An 11,842-nucleotide genomic window follows, 5' to 3' on the forward strand; every position below is an offset into this window, starting at 1 on the left:
CAGGGTTACAATAAAATAATAGATGCTTCTTTCTAAAACCAGAAGTTTGAGGATAAAATGCCTCAGACAGAGCCCTCAAAGCCAAACTCACTTCACAAAATAACAGTACATCAGCACTTCAGTGCATCTACTGAGAATAACCCACATTCCCAGTAACACATATGTCTTACACGTGAGAAATTCAGCTAGTTTCAGAGTACAATGTTTTCCAGTGTGCTCCTATGTGTCACATCACATATTAAGGCCCAATCAATACATCCACACTTTCAAAAGGGTGTACAAATTACAAGCTCTTCCTTCCCAGGAGGAGATGGATGCTGCTTACAGGAAGGCATGTTCCGTAATAATTCTCTTCCTAAATCACATTGCTTGCCTTGGTCCACATGAAATACCAGAAGAAAAAGGCCTTTAGCAATGCCATTGCCATTAGCAATGCCAGAACTACAAGCCATCCAAGTTAATTGCATACTGGACATGTTATCTTCTTCTGCACAGCGCTGCTGAATCCCCGTAATACCTTCCCAGACAAAGCCCCATTAACATGCAAATGAAAAGTTCACACTCCTCCTTCATTTTGCACACAAACAGCAGGTCCTACTTGAGATGACACACAAAGTCATAAGCACAGGTAATGACAGGATCAAAATGAGACAGGGTGGTTATAGGTGTCACGGTAATGCTTGCAAATCAGCCTCTCTTCTAATTACCAGAGTACTTCTAGGGGGGGGTCAATTACAACAGTACAGATGAATGAGATCCTAAAGTTGAAAAATGTACTTGATTAAATATGAATGCAGCCACTGATTGTCATCAATACATATATTTAATGAGGGGTGGGGTTTGGCAAAATATAGAACATAGAGAGTTATAAGCATATAGAAAGACCAGAATCCATGACTCAGAGGCTTTAAGAGTCCCAGCAACACAATATACCCCAAATATAAAATCACTCAGCAGCCTATAATTACTCTTTGTTTTGTTTTTGTTGTAAGATTCAGTGTATGCATGTATCACTGGGAGGCACAGGCAGGAAGCCAAGCCTCAAACTGTGCTTTATCGACTAACGATGTCTCCATTAGCCATGGCATGATGGTGCTCACACAGAAATACTAGTTAGCCTGGACCAAGCCTGAAGATGATACAATGCAAGCAGTCCTCCACACCATGTGGAGGAACTTTGGTTTAACACTGCCAACAGGAACCTGAATTTAACAAGCTCTCCTTTCCTTGAAATGTTATGTACGTTTTATTTCTATTTTGATATGGAAAGCAGTCTTTTGCAATCATGTAAACAGGTGCCAGAAGGTTCTGGAGGATAAAATGTTTCATCAAAAATTACAAGAATCCGATTTCTCCAAGTCTTGCAATCAACAGGCAAGCAGGAATGAGGCCAAGTTAGTGGCTGCGCTGTAATGAAGGTGGACAGGCCCTTACCATTCCTGTTTGGCTGCAGCTGCCTGGTTGCTTAGGAAATCCATTGCTGTCAACAGGAGCACACACAGAAGCAACACATTTCTTCCTGTGTTCCTGCCATAGCTTCCAGGTGTAGCTACTACTTTGCATTACCCACTTACCGATCCTCTCCAGGTTGGTTTTTAATAATTCTGAGCTCTTGAAGCTTCAGCATTTGGCCAAGTGCTTAAAACCTCCCTGAAATGCGCTCTCACACGGGACGTACAAAAGCTGATGAATTTCTCATTAGTAAATGATTTCACAGAATCGTAGAATGGCTTGGGTTGGAAGGGACCTCAAGGATCATCAAGCTCCAAACCCCCTGCCACAGGCAGGGCCAACAGCCTCCATATCTAATACTAGACCAGGCTGCTCAGGGCCCCACCCAACCTGGCCTTGAACACCTCCAGGGACAGGGCATCCACAACCTCTCTGGGCAGCCTGTTCCAGTACCTCACCGCTCTCTCTGTAAAGAACTTCCCCAGTATCCAACGTAAATCTTCCCTCCTTCAACTTAGGAGGGAAAGCTGACTAAAACATCTCATAAAAGGTCGAGATTCCCCATCTAATCTGTGAAGGAGACAAGCACCTCAGAGCACTTCTGAATCTACCATGTCTCTCCGGTGAGCGCGTCTGGGGCCTACAACAACATTCAACTTCAGACAACCCAACCAAGGTGTCCACGATTCAGAGAAGACAATACTCCATCATTCAGAGAGCAGACCCAATCGAACGGAACAAATCCTTAGCCAACATCTTTGCAAAGTGATTTACGCTACCTAAGAGGATTTGGAGTTAATGGGATTTCAGTTGGAGTGTAATTTCTCTGGGCTGTACTTTCAGCTCTTTAGGATGTACACAGCAGACTCCAACTGTGACTGTGCCTTCTGCCCCTGTAAGAGGACATGATACGTGCTGTCACTCAGGCTGAGAAATCACTGACATCACATTCTTGTACCACAGTTTTGGAACAATGATCTTCAGAAGTGCATACGCTCCGCAGGAAGGAAACCCCTGAGAGCAAACTGCTCTTTCTGCTTGACTGGGATTGAACCCACATTGCAGTGCAATGGGACCGCAAGAAACATGTCGCATTTTGCATGACAGCCACTTGAGCTCTAGGAATCCCAGATCACCTCAAAGCTAAGCCACAGCTCTGGCAGCAATAGCTTGACTCCTTGCTCAGCTACCTGTGCTGTCCTCACCACACGCAGCATTATTTCTCTCTTCCTCTCCTCTCACACACTGCTGCCAAACGCATTACAAAACCCATCACGCAGCACCAAGAGCTCGCATGACAGTTCATAAAATTCTTTGGAGTTCTTCCAAAGGAAAAGCCCTGCATAAACGGGAGTTATTATTGTCATCTACAGACTAAGCCCGGTTCAGAATTTGCTAGTGCTCTGTGTGGAGACTGAAGATGCCTGAAGTATCGATCAATGTGCAGCAGAGGCTGAGCTATACGCTTCATTAACATTGCCCATAACACTTTTCATCGGCAGCGTACCATAAATCACTGATGAATATTCAAGGCATCCCTCTGAGGTTATCTCCATCTTACAGATGGAGGCAACCAGGAGACAGAAAGTTTGGGAGTGCCTTGCCTTTAATCACGAAGCAGTTAGAGGCAGAGCTCAATTGTTTCGCCCGCAAAGCCCTCTTAGAGAATACTGCAAATTATACACAGACCTCTTTGCAGTGAAACTAAAGACTCATTCTATAGATCACTGATGTCGTTTAGGAGGAAGTTTTTCACACAGAGGGTGGTGACACACTGGAACAGGTTGCCCAAGGAGGTTGTGGATGCCCCATCCCTGGAGGCATTCAAGGCCAGGCTGGATGTGGCTCTGGGCAGCCTGGTCTGCTGGTTGGTGACCCTGCACATAGCAGGGGGGTTGGAACTCAATGACCATTATGGTCCTTTTCAACCCAGGTCCTTTTTCAACCCAGGTGTGTGACTCCCCACACACACCCAGGTACAGCACTGCTTACTTTTACTACCGTAGCACCAACAAGCTGCAGCTAATTCAGATTCTCACAGCACAAAGTAGGGACCGAGAGAAAAAAAGTCTTATCCCAAAGATGTTGCATTGATCAGTCTGTTGAAGAGGAGGCTCAGGGAGACCTTACTGCACTCTACAATGCCATGAAAGAAGATTACAGTGAGGTGGGGGTCAGCCTCTCCTCCCAGGTAACACTGATAAGATGAGAGGGAACGGCCCTGAGTCACAGCAGGGAGGGTTGAGGACCAACCCTCCAAATATCAGACACAGACATAAGTAAATGCATCAACCATGCACCACCCAACACTGAACAGGAGATATTTTTACAGCATTCCAGCATCTCCAAGGACTGATGTCATCAAGCAAAATAAGGAATAGTGTGAAAGATGCGTTAAGGGGATGGAAATCTCTTTTCATGCAGTTCCACACGTTTTTCAGCAAGGAGTTTGACATTGAAGCGGGGTGTCCTGGGTACTAATGGCCCTTCTGCAGACTGATGCAGCAAGCTCACCGCCGTGCTGACTGACAGCTGAAGTAAACAAACATTAATTCACGCCAGGTTTTTCCTCCCTGCGGCGACAGCTTTAGTAAAACGGCACAATTTAATGAGACACTTTATTTAATATTTATTTCCACAATCAGCCTCCTTTACTCGAACAGGATTAGCCCCAGCCCGCAGTGAATGCATTCCTTGGTTATTTAGCTGTGCACATCAATGCTCAATTTATTCTCACTTTCTTCACTTTATCACAAACAAGTGCTGGGTGCTGCACCTGGGAAGGGACAACCCTGGCTGTAAGCACAGGCTGGGGGACAGGAGGCTTGGTGATCCTTGTGGGGTATCCAAATTGGAGGGGACCAATATGCTTCAGCTAATTTCTCACTGTAAGAGACTTCAGGTAAGCACCTGCATGGCTGCAACTGCAGTGAGTCGGTTTGTAGGCACAGCTCCAAGAAAGCTAGCTTAGCAAAAATATCAAAAAATAGGAAAAAAGAGAGTCTTTAAATAAGTGGTTTCTTAATCCAGCTGCACAACAGGTTAGAGACAACACGGATATAAATGGGACGGCCACTGACAATAGGCTGAAGGCTTACGGTGTGTAAGACCAAGTTATTGGTGGAGGAAGCACAGCAGTGCAGCAGTTCCATGAGGAGCTTTAAGAATTCCCCATACTGGCAAGACATGGTCGGTCTCCACCATGGGGACTGACTACTGGCACAGCCAAGTGCAAATGCAATGCAACATGGCTTTTCCAGAGGACTGAGACAGCAGAACTGCTTAAAATATACTTGATACATACATAAACGACATACTTAAATATGACAATATATGTACAACATGCAATGATATAAATACATGTGTAAACAAAAGAAATAAAGATTTCCTAATTAAGAAACCTCTAATAAAATCAGCTTCCAAGACTTGCAAGCACAGTGGGAATACTGAGAATTACCTAAGGATCGCAGTATGGACATGACTAACTCGGCTTTCCAGTTTTGCTGGGGGACAGATGAGAATGGAATGTAGGGTTGGATCCTGCACCAAATATACACCATATCCATAGGGGAGATGGTCAGCACTTGGCAGCACCTGAGAGCACAAGAAGAAACCTCATTCCTACAGACACCACAGAGCAGCTTCCAACCAAACCACACGCTCATGCTTCTCCCTTATAAATAAGTCAATCACAACCTCGCTAGCCTGAAGAGCTCATACTCCACAGTTCCCATTTGGCTGCTGAAATTAAAGTGTTAACAGAAACCCGATGTTATTTGGGGTTTTTCTGATGTGCACACACACACACACAGATCCATCTATTTGAGCAAAATGCTACCACATTTTAGAAATGTGAATGCTGCTGGTTGGAAGAAAATGGGCACGGTTCCCTTTTTAGAAGGAACAAATTGTTCAGAACAAGGACAAATGCAATAGAGAAATCAGGCAGCAATTTCGCTTCTGATGTTTCAGGCTTCTGGTACATGCAACTCAGATAGAACCTCTGCAGGACTTTTTTCATACCCAGCACTGTTAGGGAACTGCCCCATGACCACATAATGGTCCCTAGAGTAAATATTTACGGCTGGATGTCTGTGCTATCAGATGCACATGTAAGAAGTTAGAGGGCAATGCAAAACTCTGCTGGCTACAGTATGGGGAGACTCTGGAGGCAGGTACCACCTGGAGGAGCTGGGGATCGCATGGATACTGACTTCACCAGAGCAGGTTTCGGATAGAGAACGTGGAGTTTGCTGCTAAGTGTTAAAATTGCCCCACTTTAGTGGAATCCCTTTTCTGTATTCATGCCACAGAACCGAAGGGATTACAGAGAGGAGGTGCAGAGCTCGAAGCCATTACCGCACAGGTTGAACTTCCAGCCTACAAACTTGCAGCTGCCCATCTTTATCATGGGCTACCTCGCCCATGAATCCAAGCAGACATCCCCAGGGTCCTCAGGAGCCCACAGCCCACCTCTGTGCCCTTGTGAAAGCTACAGATCACTTCCACCTTTGTTTGGGTTTTAACTGAATTCATTGCTGTAGGTTTATCAGAGTGAATACCTTTTCTCCATGGGACGTGACACACCACAGACTGCAGGGGAGATGCAGGAATAAGAAGGCTGTTATTTCTCCTCACCTCTTTCTCAGAAATGAACCAATTTTCTCACGGTAACTTCAGAATAATGGAGAGAGGCTGCCTGAGTCTCACATCCAAACATTCTATTCATCCCAGAATGGCATAATCTCATTTCTCTAGATCTCATGGGAATACCAAATAAATTGTGAAAGCTCTTCTGACCCTGCACTTACTTTTCAGATATTTTAATTAATAACTATAGTGCAAGAACCAAACAGGACTACTTCCAGAGGCTCTTCTTCTCTGCTGATCAGGTTCAGATGCCATTATAATATAACCCAAACCTCCAGTGTTAGGAAAATAAGGCAGCAAAGAGCTCTGTTTGCAGCACGGAGACCTCTTACTGGATTTGTTGAGGTCGTTAACAGGAAATCAGGCTGTCCAAGAAATAAGTTGTATATACAAGTCTGCCTCAGTGTGTTTTTTTAAGAAAGGATGTTATTTGAAATAAATATTCCCAGTGCTGCATCCACAGCAGTCACGAACACACCATGTATCAGGCCCTGGAAGCACAGAAGATGGTCCTACAGAGAACCTCTCACTAATTAGAAACGAAGCTGGCTGCCTTTAGAAACTTGTTAGATAAAAAGCTTTGACTGATCTATTTTCCATTACTCTGAGTTCAGGCAATGAAATTTAAATCACAGAGAAGTGCCAATGATTATTTTTCAAGTCAGCTTTTTACTACTGGAAGCATGCTTCGCCATACAGCAAAACCAAAACCTGGGCAGCTGGAAACATGACTTCTTCCCCAAGCCCAGCAATCCCTTTCACTTGGTCTTTGATCATCTGGAAGTCTGAATGTCAGCACACACCTCCAAAACGAAGGCATTGATCAAAGTCCTGAACACAGATCTCAGCTTTTTCCACAGTTCTCATCACTTTTGTACCTATGGATGAACGGGTGTTTGGAGCAGAAAGGCAAGGTGCTGCACGTGGGACAGGGCAATGCCAGGTGTTTATAGAGACTGGGCAAAGAACCCCTTGAGACCAGCCCTGCAGAGAAGGACTTGGGGGTCCTGGTGGACAAGAAGCTGGACATGAGCCAGCAGTGTGCGCTTGCAGCCTGGAAGGCCAACTGTGTTCTGGGCTGCATTAAAAAAGGGGTGGCCAGCAGGGAGAGGGAGGTGATTGTGCCCCTCTACTCAGCTCTTGTGAGGCCCCATCTGGAGTACTGCGTCCAGGCCTGGGGCCCCCAGTACAGGAAGGACGTGGAGCTCTTGGAGTGGGTCCAGAGGAGGGCCACTGAGATGATCAGAGGGCTGGAGCACCTCTCCTATGAGGAAAGGTTGAGAGAACTGGGCTTGCTTAGGTTGGAAACGAGAAGGCTTCAGGGAGACCTCATTGTGGCCTTCCAGTACTTGAAGGGAGCGTATAAACAGGAGGGGGAAATGGCAATTTTCAAGGGAGGATAGCGACAGGGCAAGGGGAATGGTTTTAAACTGAGACAGGGGAGGTTTAGGTTAGATATTAGGAAGAAGTTTTTCACACAGAGGGTGGTGACACACTGGAACAGGTTGCCCAAGGAGGCTGTGGATGCCCCATCCCTGGAGGCATTCAAGGCCAGGCTGGATGTGGCTCTGGGCAGCCTGGTCTGGTGGTTGGTGACCCTGCACATAGCAGGGGGCTGAAACTGGATGATCACTGGATGACCCCAACCTGGCCTTGAACACCTCCATGGATGAAGCATCCACAACCTCTCTGGGCAGCCTGTTCCAGCACCTCACCACTCTCATAGTAAAGAACTTCCTCCTGACATCCAACCTCAATCTTCCCTCCTTCAACTTAAAACCATTTCCCCTTGTCCTGCCATTATCTACCCTTTCAAAGAGTTGAAACCACACGCAAGCTCTTCTGTTTTTAGGCCAGCACAACTTTTCTGTCCCTCCTGATCTCAAGATCTAAAAGAAAACACAACTCTGGTACTAAAGTATCTGAATTAACGCTTACTTCAGCAACGCCTTTAAAAAAAGAAGTTTCTCTGCTAAAAGGAAAGCAAATAAATCGGGTATCCTCTGATCTTGAATAGGACATGAGCAGATTTTAGTGACGCCCTACACAGCTTAAGCAATGCAAAACCTTACTGAAGGTTTCTTCCTGTTTGTAAAAGCATTCCCTAATTATCGCAGGAAAGTTATAGCTAGGTTAGTTTAAGGAGGTGGCTTCAGTTTTGCCTGAAGTACATTAAGGAAGAGCACACCTCTGTGTGGGAGAGCAGTAACTCCAGGTGAGGTGACAAACAGCAATTAGCTCTCAAGCTGTTTGCAGCCTCAATATCCCTCCAGAGCCCAACGCAACAAGCCCTCTCATCATTTTTATCTACGTAAGGTGAAATCAAATAACACCACAACACAAATCTCTCTAATACCTCGCCTTTGTCCTACATTCAGAGCCAATGCTTAGCAGCACAGATTAGTTATAAAACTACTGTAACAGTGACATACTTTCAGGTGGTGCAGATTCTGTTTAAGTACTGACAAGGGACACGTTCAAGTCCTGTTCTGCCCTAATTAATTCAACATATTAGCACCTGAGCAATATTTGACCCAACTCTCTCCATATAAATTCATGACCATGAGCCACCAGGACTGCATGACAAACATGACAGAACAGCTGTTTCACACTGTAAGAGAGCCATTAAAAGCAAAATGAAGGGTTAGTCAGCTATTGACAGAATCGATGGGAGGGAAGGAAGCTAAGTGACTTGCTGCAAAATGAAATCACAGGAGCTGAAGAGTGAATCAAAACACCGCCTTAGGTCATGTAACACTCAGCACCAGCCCAGATTGGGCTGCACAACACATCTCTGCCCAAGCCTCCGTCTACACACATGGATGGTTTTAAGCACTGGAAGTCCACCTAGTAATAGAAAAGGTGATTTTATTGCCTACCGAACCCCCAGCACTCGAGCTCTGCTAGCATTCATGCAAGCCTCCTGGTTTCAACAGCCTCAGCACTGCTGGGCACGTCCTCCCCAATGCTCCTGCCAGCGGGTCCCACTACTGCCATGAATCTTTAGCTGTCCTACTGCCTGCCAGCTGATGGCACAATGCAGGAATCAGCTCCTGCCATGCTTCTCACTCCCTGCTGAGGGCAAGGCTTGCACTCATACTGCTGCTCCTGCCCTAGAACAAGAAAAGAAAGAAATGTTTTAAGAATTGGAGAATTTATCCAATTCCCAGCTGTGACGATTTCTTGCTTGGACCAAATGATCTCCAGAGGCCCCTTCCAACCCCTACAATTCTTTGACTCTGTGTTTTATGGGGCCGGGGAGAAGGGGAGCATAACAGAGGAAAGCTCCATAACCCTCACCTGCCCTGCCCAGCGGTGGTGTTCAGCCTCTGGCACAGAGCCCTCCTCCACCACCTCCTCCTCCAGAAACTCATTTCCTCCCCAGACCTCAATTCCTGAACAGGAAATCCATAGAATCAATTGAGTTGGAAGGGACCTTTAAAGGCCATTGAGTCCAACCCTCCTGCAATGAACAGGGACACCTACAGCTCAATCCATTGCTGAGAGCCCCCTCCAGCCTGACCCTGAGTGCTTCCAGGGATGGGGCACCCACAGCCTCCTTGGGCAACCTATTCCAGTGCATCATCACCCACTGTTTGAAAAACTTCCTCCTAATATCCAACCTAAACCTCCCCGCCTCAGTTTAAATTCTTTAATTACATCTCGAGTAGCTTAAAATGCCAGCACAAGTCAATAATAACAGAACAAGCATAAACCCCAACACATCTACGTGAAGACAGAAGTGCAAATAAAGATGACAGCAGCATCCAATACTGGCATCATATGGAAGTGGCACTACTTTAAACCACAAACCCATGCATTTGTGCTCCTTCCTGCAAGTTCCATATCACCATTCCCCAGAGCAGTGCCCAGAATGTGCTCTCAAGTGATCACTTCATTCCCAGTGCCATCCTTCGCAACTAACGAAATCACTGCTGTAAGACTTCTCCTCTACAGGCAGGAAGGGAAACCCTGCGTTGGGCTCCCAGTTCCCTCCCTATTAAAATAAAGAGGAAAACGACATTCCAGGGAATAAATATGGTTAAAAAAAAAATAATAATGAAACAACAAAGGCGACTCCTCCACATGTGGCTGTTCATCTCCTTGGAGTCTGTACTGCAGAGGAAGGGAGGAAGGAAGGGAGGAAGGAAGGGAGGAAGGAAGGGAGGAAGGAAGGGAGGAAGGAAGGGAGGAAGGAAGGGAGGAAGGAAGGGAGGAAGGAAGGGAGGAAGGAAGGGAGGAAGGAAGGGAGGAAGGAAGGGAGGAAGGAAGGAACTCTGCCATGCTGCATCAGTGGGGTTGGAGAAGGGGAAAAGCCCCATGGGGTGCCATGCTGGAGAAGGTCCTTTGCATCCTGCACTGACGTGGTAACGTGCAAGAGAAGATCTCGCAAGGAGCAAAGAGGATGCAGCAGAATGGAGCTCTGCCGGAGCACAAAGTTGTTAAGAAGTTTAAAATAGCTGCCTTGTGTTTGTCAATAGGGAAAAGGCTGCGTCTGACAGCATGGGAGTCGGAAGAAGGAACCGGGCAGCTGGGAAACGGAACCCAAAATCACTGCGTGCAGCCAGGATTGGACCCCAACCTCCTGCAAAGGGCTCAGAGCGAGGGGGACCTGCGGGGCCCCGCACCACCGATCCCAAAGCCTCATAAAAAAGAATAAATACAAGGAAAAAACCTTCAAAACATCCTAAAAAACGACCCTTCGAAAAGAAGAAGGAAAAAAAAAAAACAGAACAACCCAATAAACAAACACCCCCTTGTGTGACTTTTTGCGAGGTCGGTCCTTTTGTTTGTTTCCCTTCCAGCCCGATCTCAGCGCAGCACGAAAGGAGGGGCGGTGGGAGCACGCAGCCACATACCGTAACACACAGCATAGCGGTGCTCCCCGCCGGCGCGCGGTGCGGGGCACGCGGGGCGCTGCTCCGTCCCCATCCCCGCCCCGGCGCTCCCCGGGACGCGCAACGCTCCGTGGCCGAATCATTTCTGTCATGTGTTGTTTTTCTCCCCCTACATTTGGCTTTATTCCCCTAAATTCGGATTTTTTCCTTCAATTCGGCTTTTCTCCTCCAGTCTGGGTTTTTTTCCTTTTTTATTTTATTTTATTTTCTTCTCCATGCCCGCTCGGCAGCGCTTCCCCGCGTTGGGCAACGCACACCTTGCGGACAAACGCACTGAAAGGGAGGAAGGAGGGGGGACAATTCAACAACCCCAAACGAAAAGCCGCCCCGAACCCCACACGTTCTTCATCTTTTCCTTCTAATAATAAAAAATAATAATAAAAAAAAAAAGGAGCGCAGCACTCACCTGGTTTGGGATTTTTCCTCCCTCTCCACGACCGTAAAACGAGGCGGGGGCCGAGCACAGCGGGGCCGGGCGGCTGCGTCCCCCCCTCCCCGGGGGTTGGCACCGGGCAGCCCCCGCCGCGCTGCCGCCCCCCCCGGGGCCGGGCACAGGGCAGCCCCGCTCACCCCCAGCAGGGCGCTGAACCCCGCCGTGCGGCTGCTCGCCGCTCCCGGGATGCGTTCGGCGGGAGGAAACCTCGGGAAGGAAAGGGGGGCGTGGTGCGCCGGTACGACACGGTGGCAGCCCCAGACAGCGCAGGGCACGGAGCGGGAGCACAGCGCAGCCCCGCGCCCCCCCCCCCCCGCGCCGTGCCCGGCGCTGGCAGCGGCAGCGGGAGGCGGCACCGCGCGAGCACAATGAACGGGCGATGACATCACCCTCTCGCCCGCGGGGGTGG

The 11,842-nt window shown here is 47.7% G+C and overlaps 1 protein-coding gene across 2 annotated transcripts in view; it reads right to left on the reverse strand.

Annotated features, from left to right (window-relative positions):
* RAB30 (RAB30, member RAS oncogene family) overlaps positions 1-11,820 on the reverse strand; it is a 46,733-nt gene extending 34,913 nt beyond the window's left edge. The window contains exon 1 of one of the 2 annotated variants that reach the window (XM_417213.8): positions 11,407-11,820. The gene's annotated coding sequence lies outside the window, so the exon portion shown is untranslated. Of the gene's footprint in view, positions 1-10,961 lie in introns of both variants that reach the window. The other variant, XM_040647075.2, reaches the window with a different exon arrangement.
* Between the last annotated feature and the right edge of the window lie 22 nt (positions 11,821-11,842).

Source organism: Gallus gallus, chromosome 1 (assembly GCF_016699485.2).
Source record: "Gallus gallus isolate bGalGal1 chromosome 1, bGalGal1.mat.broiler.GRCg7b, whole genome shotgun sequence".
Lineage (NCBI taxonomy): Eukaryota > Metazoa > Chordata > Aves > Galliformes > Phasianidae > Gallus > Gallus gallus.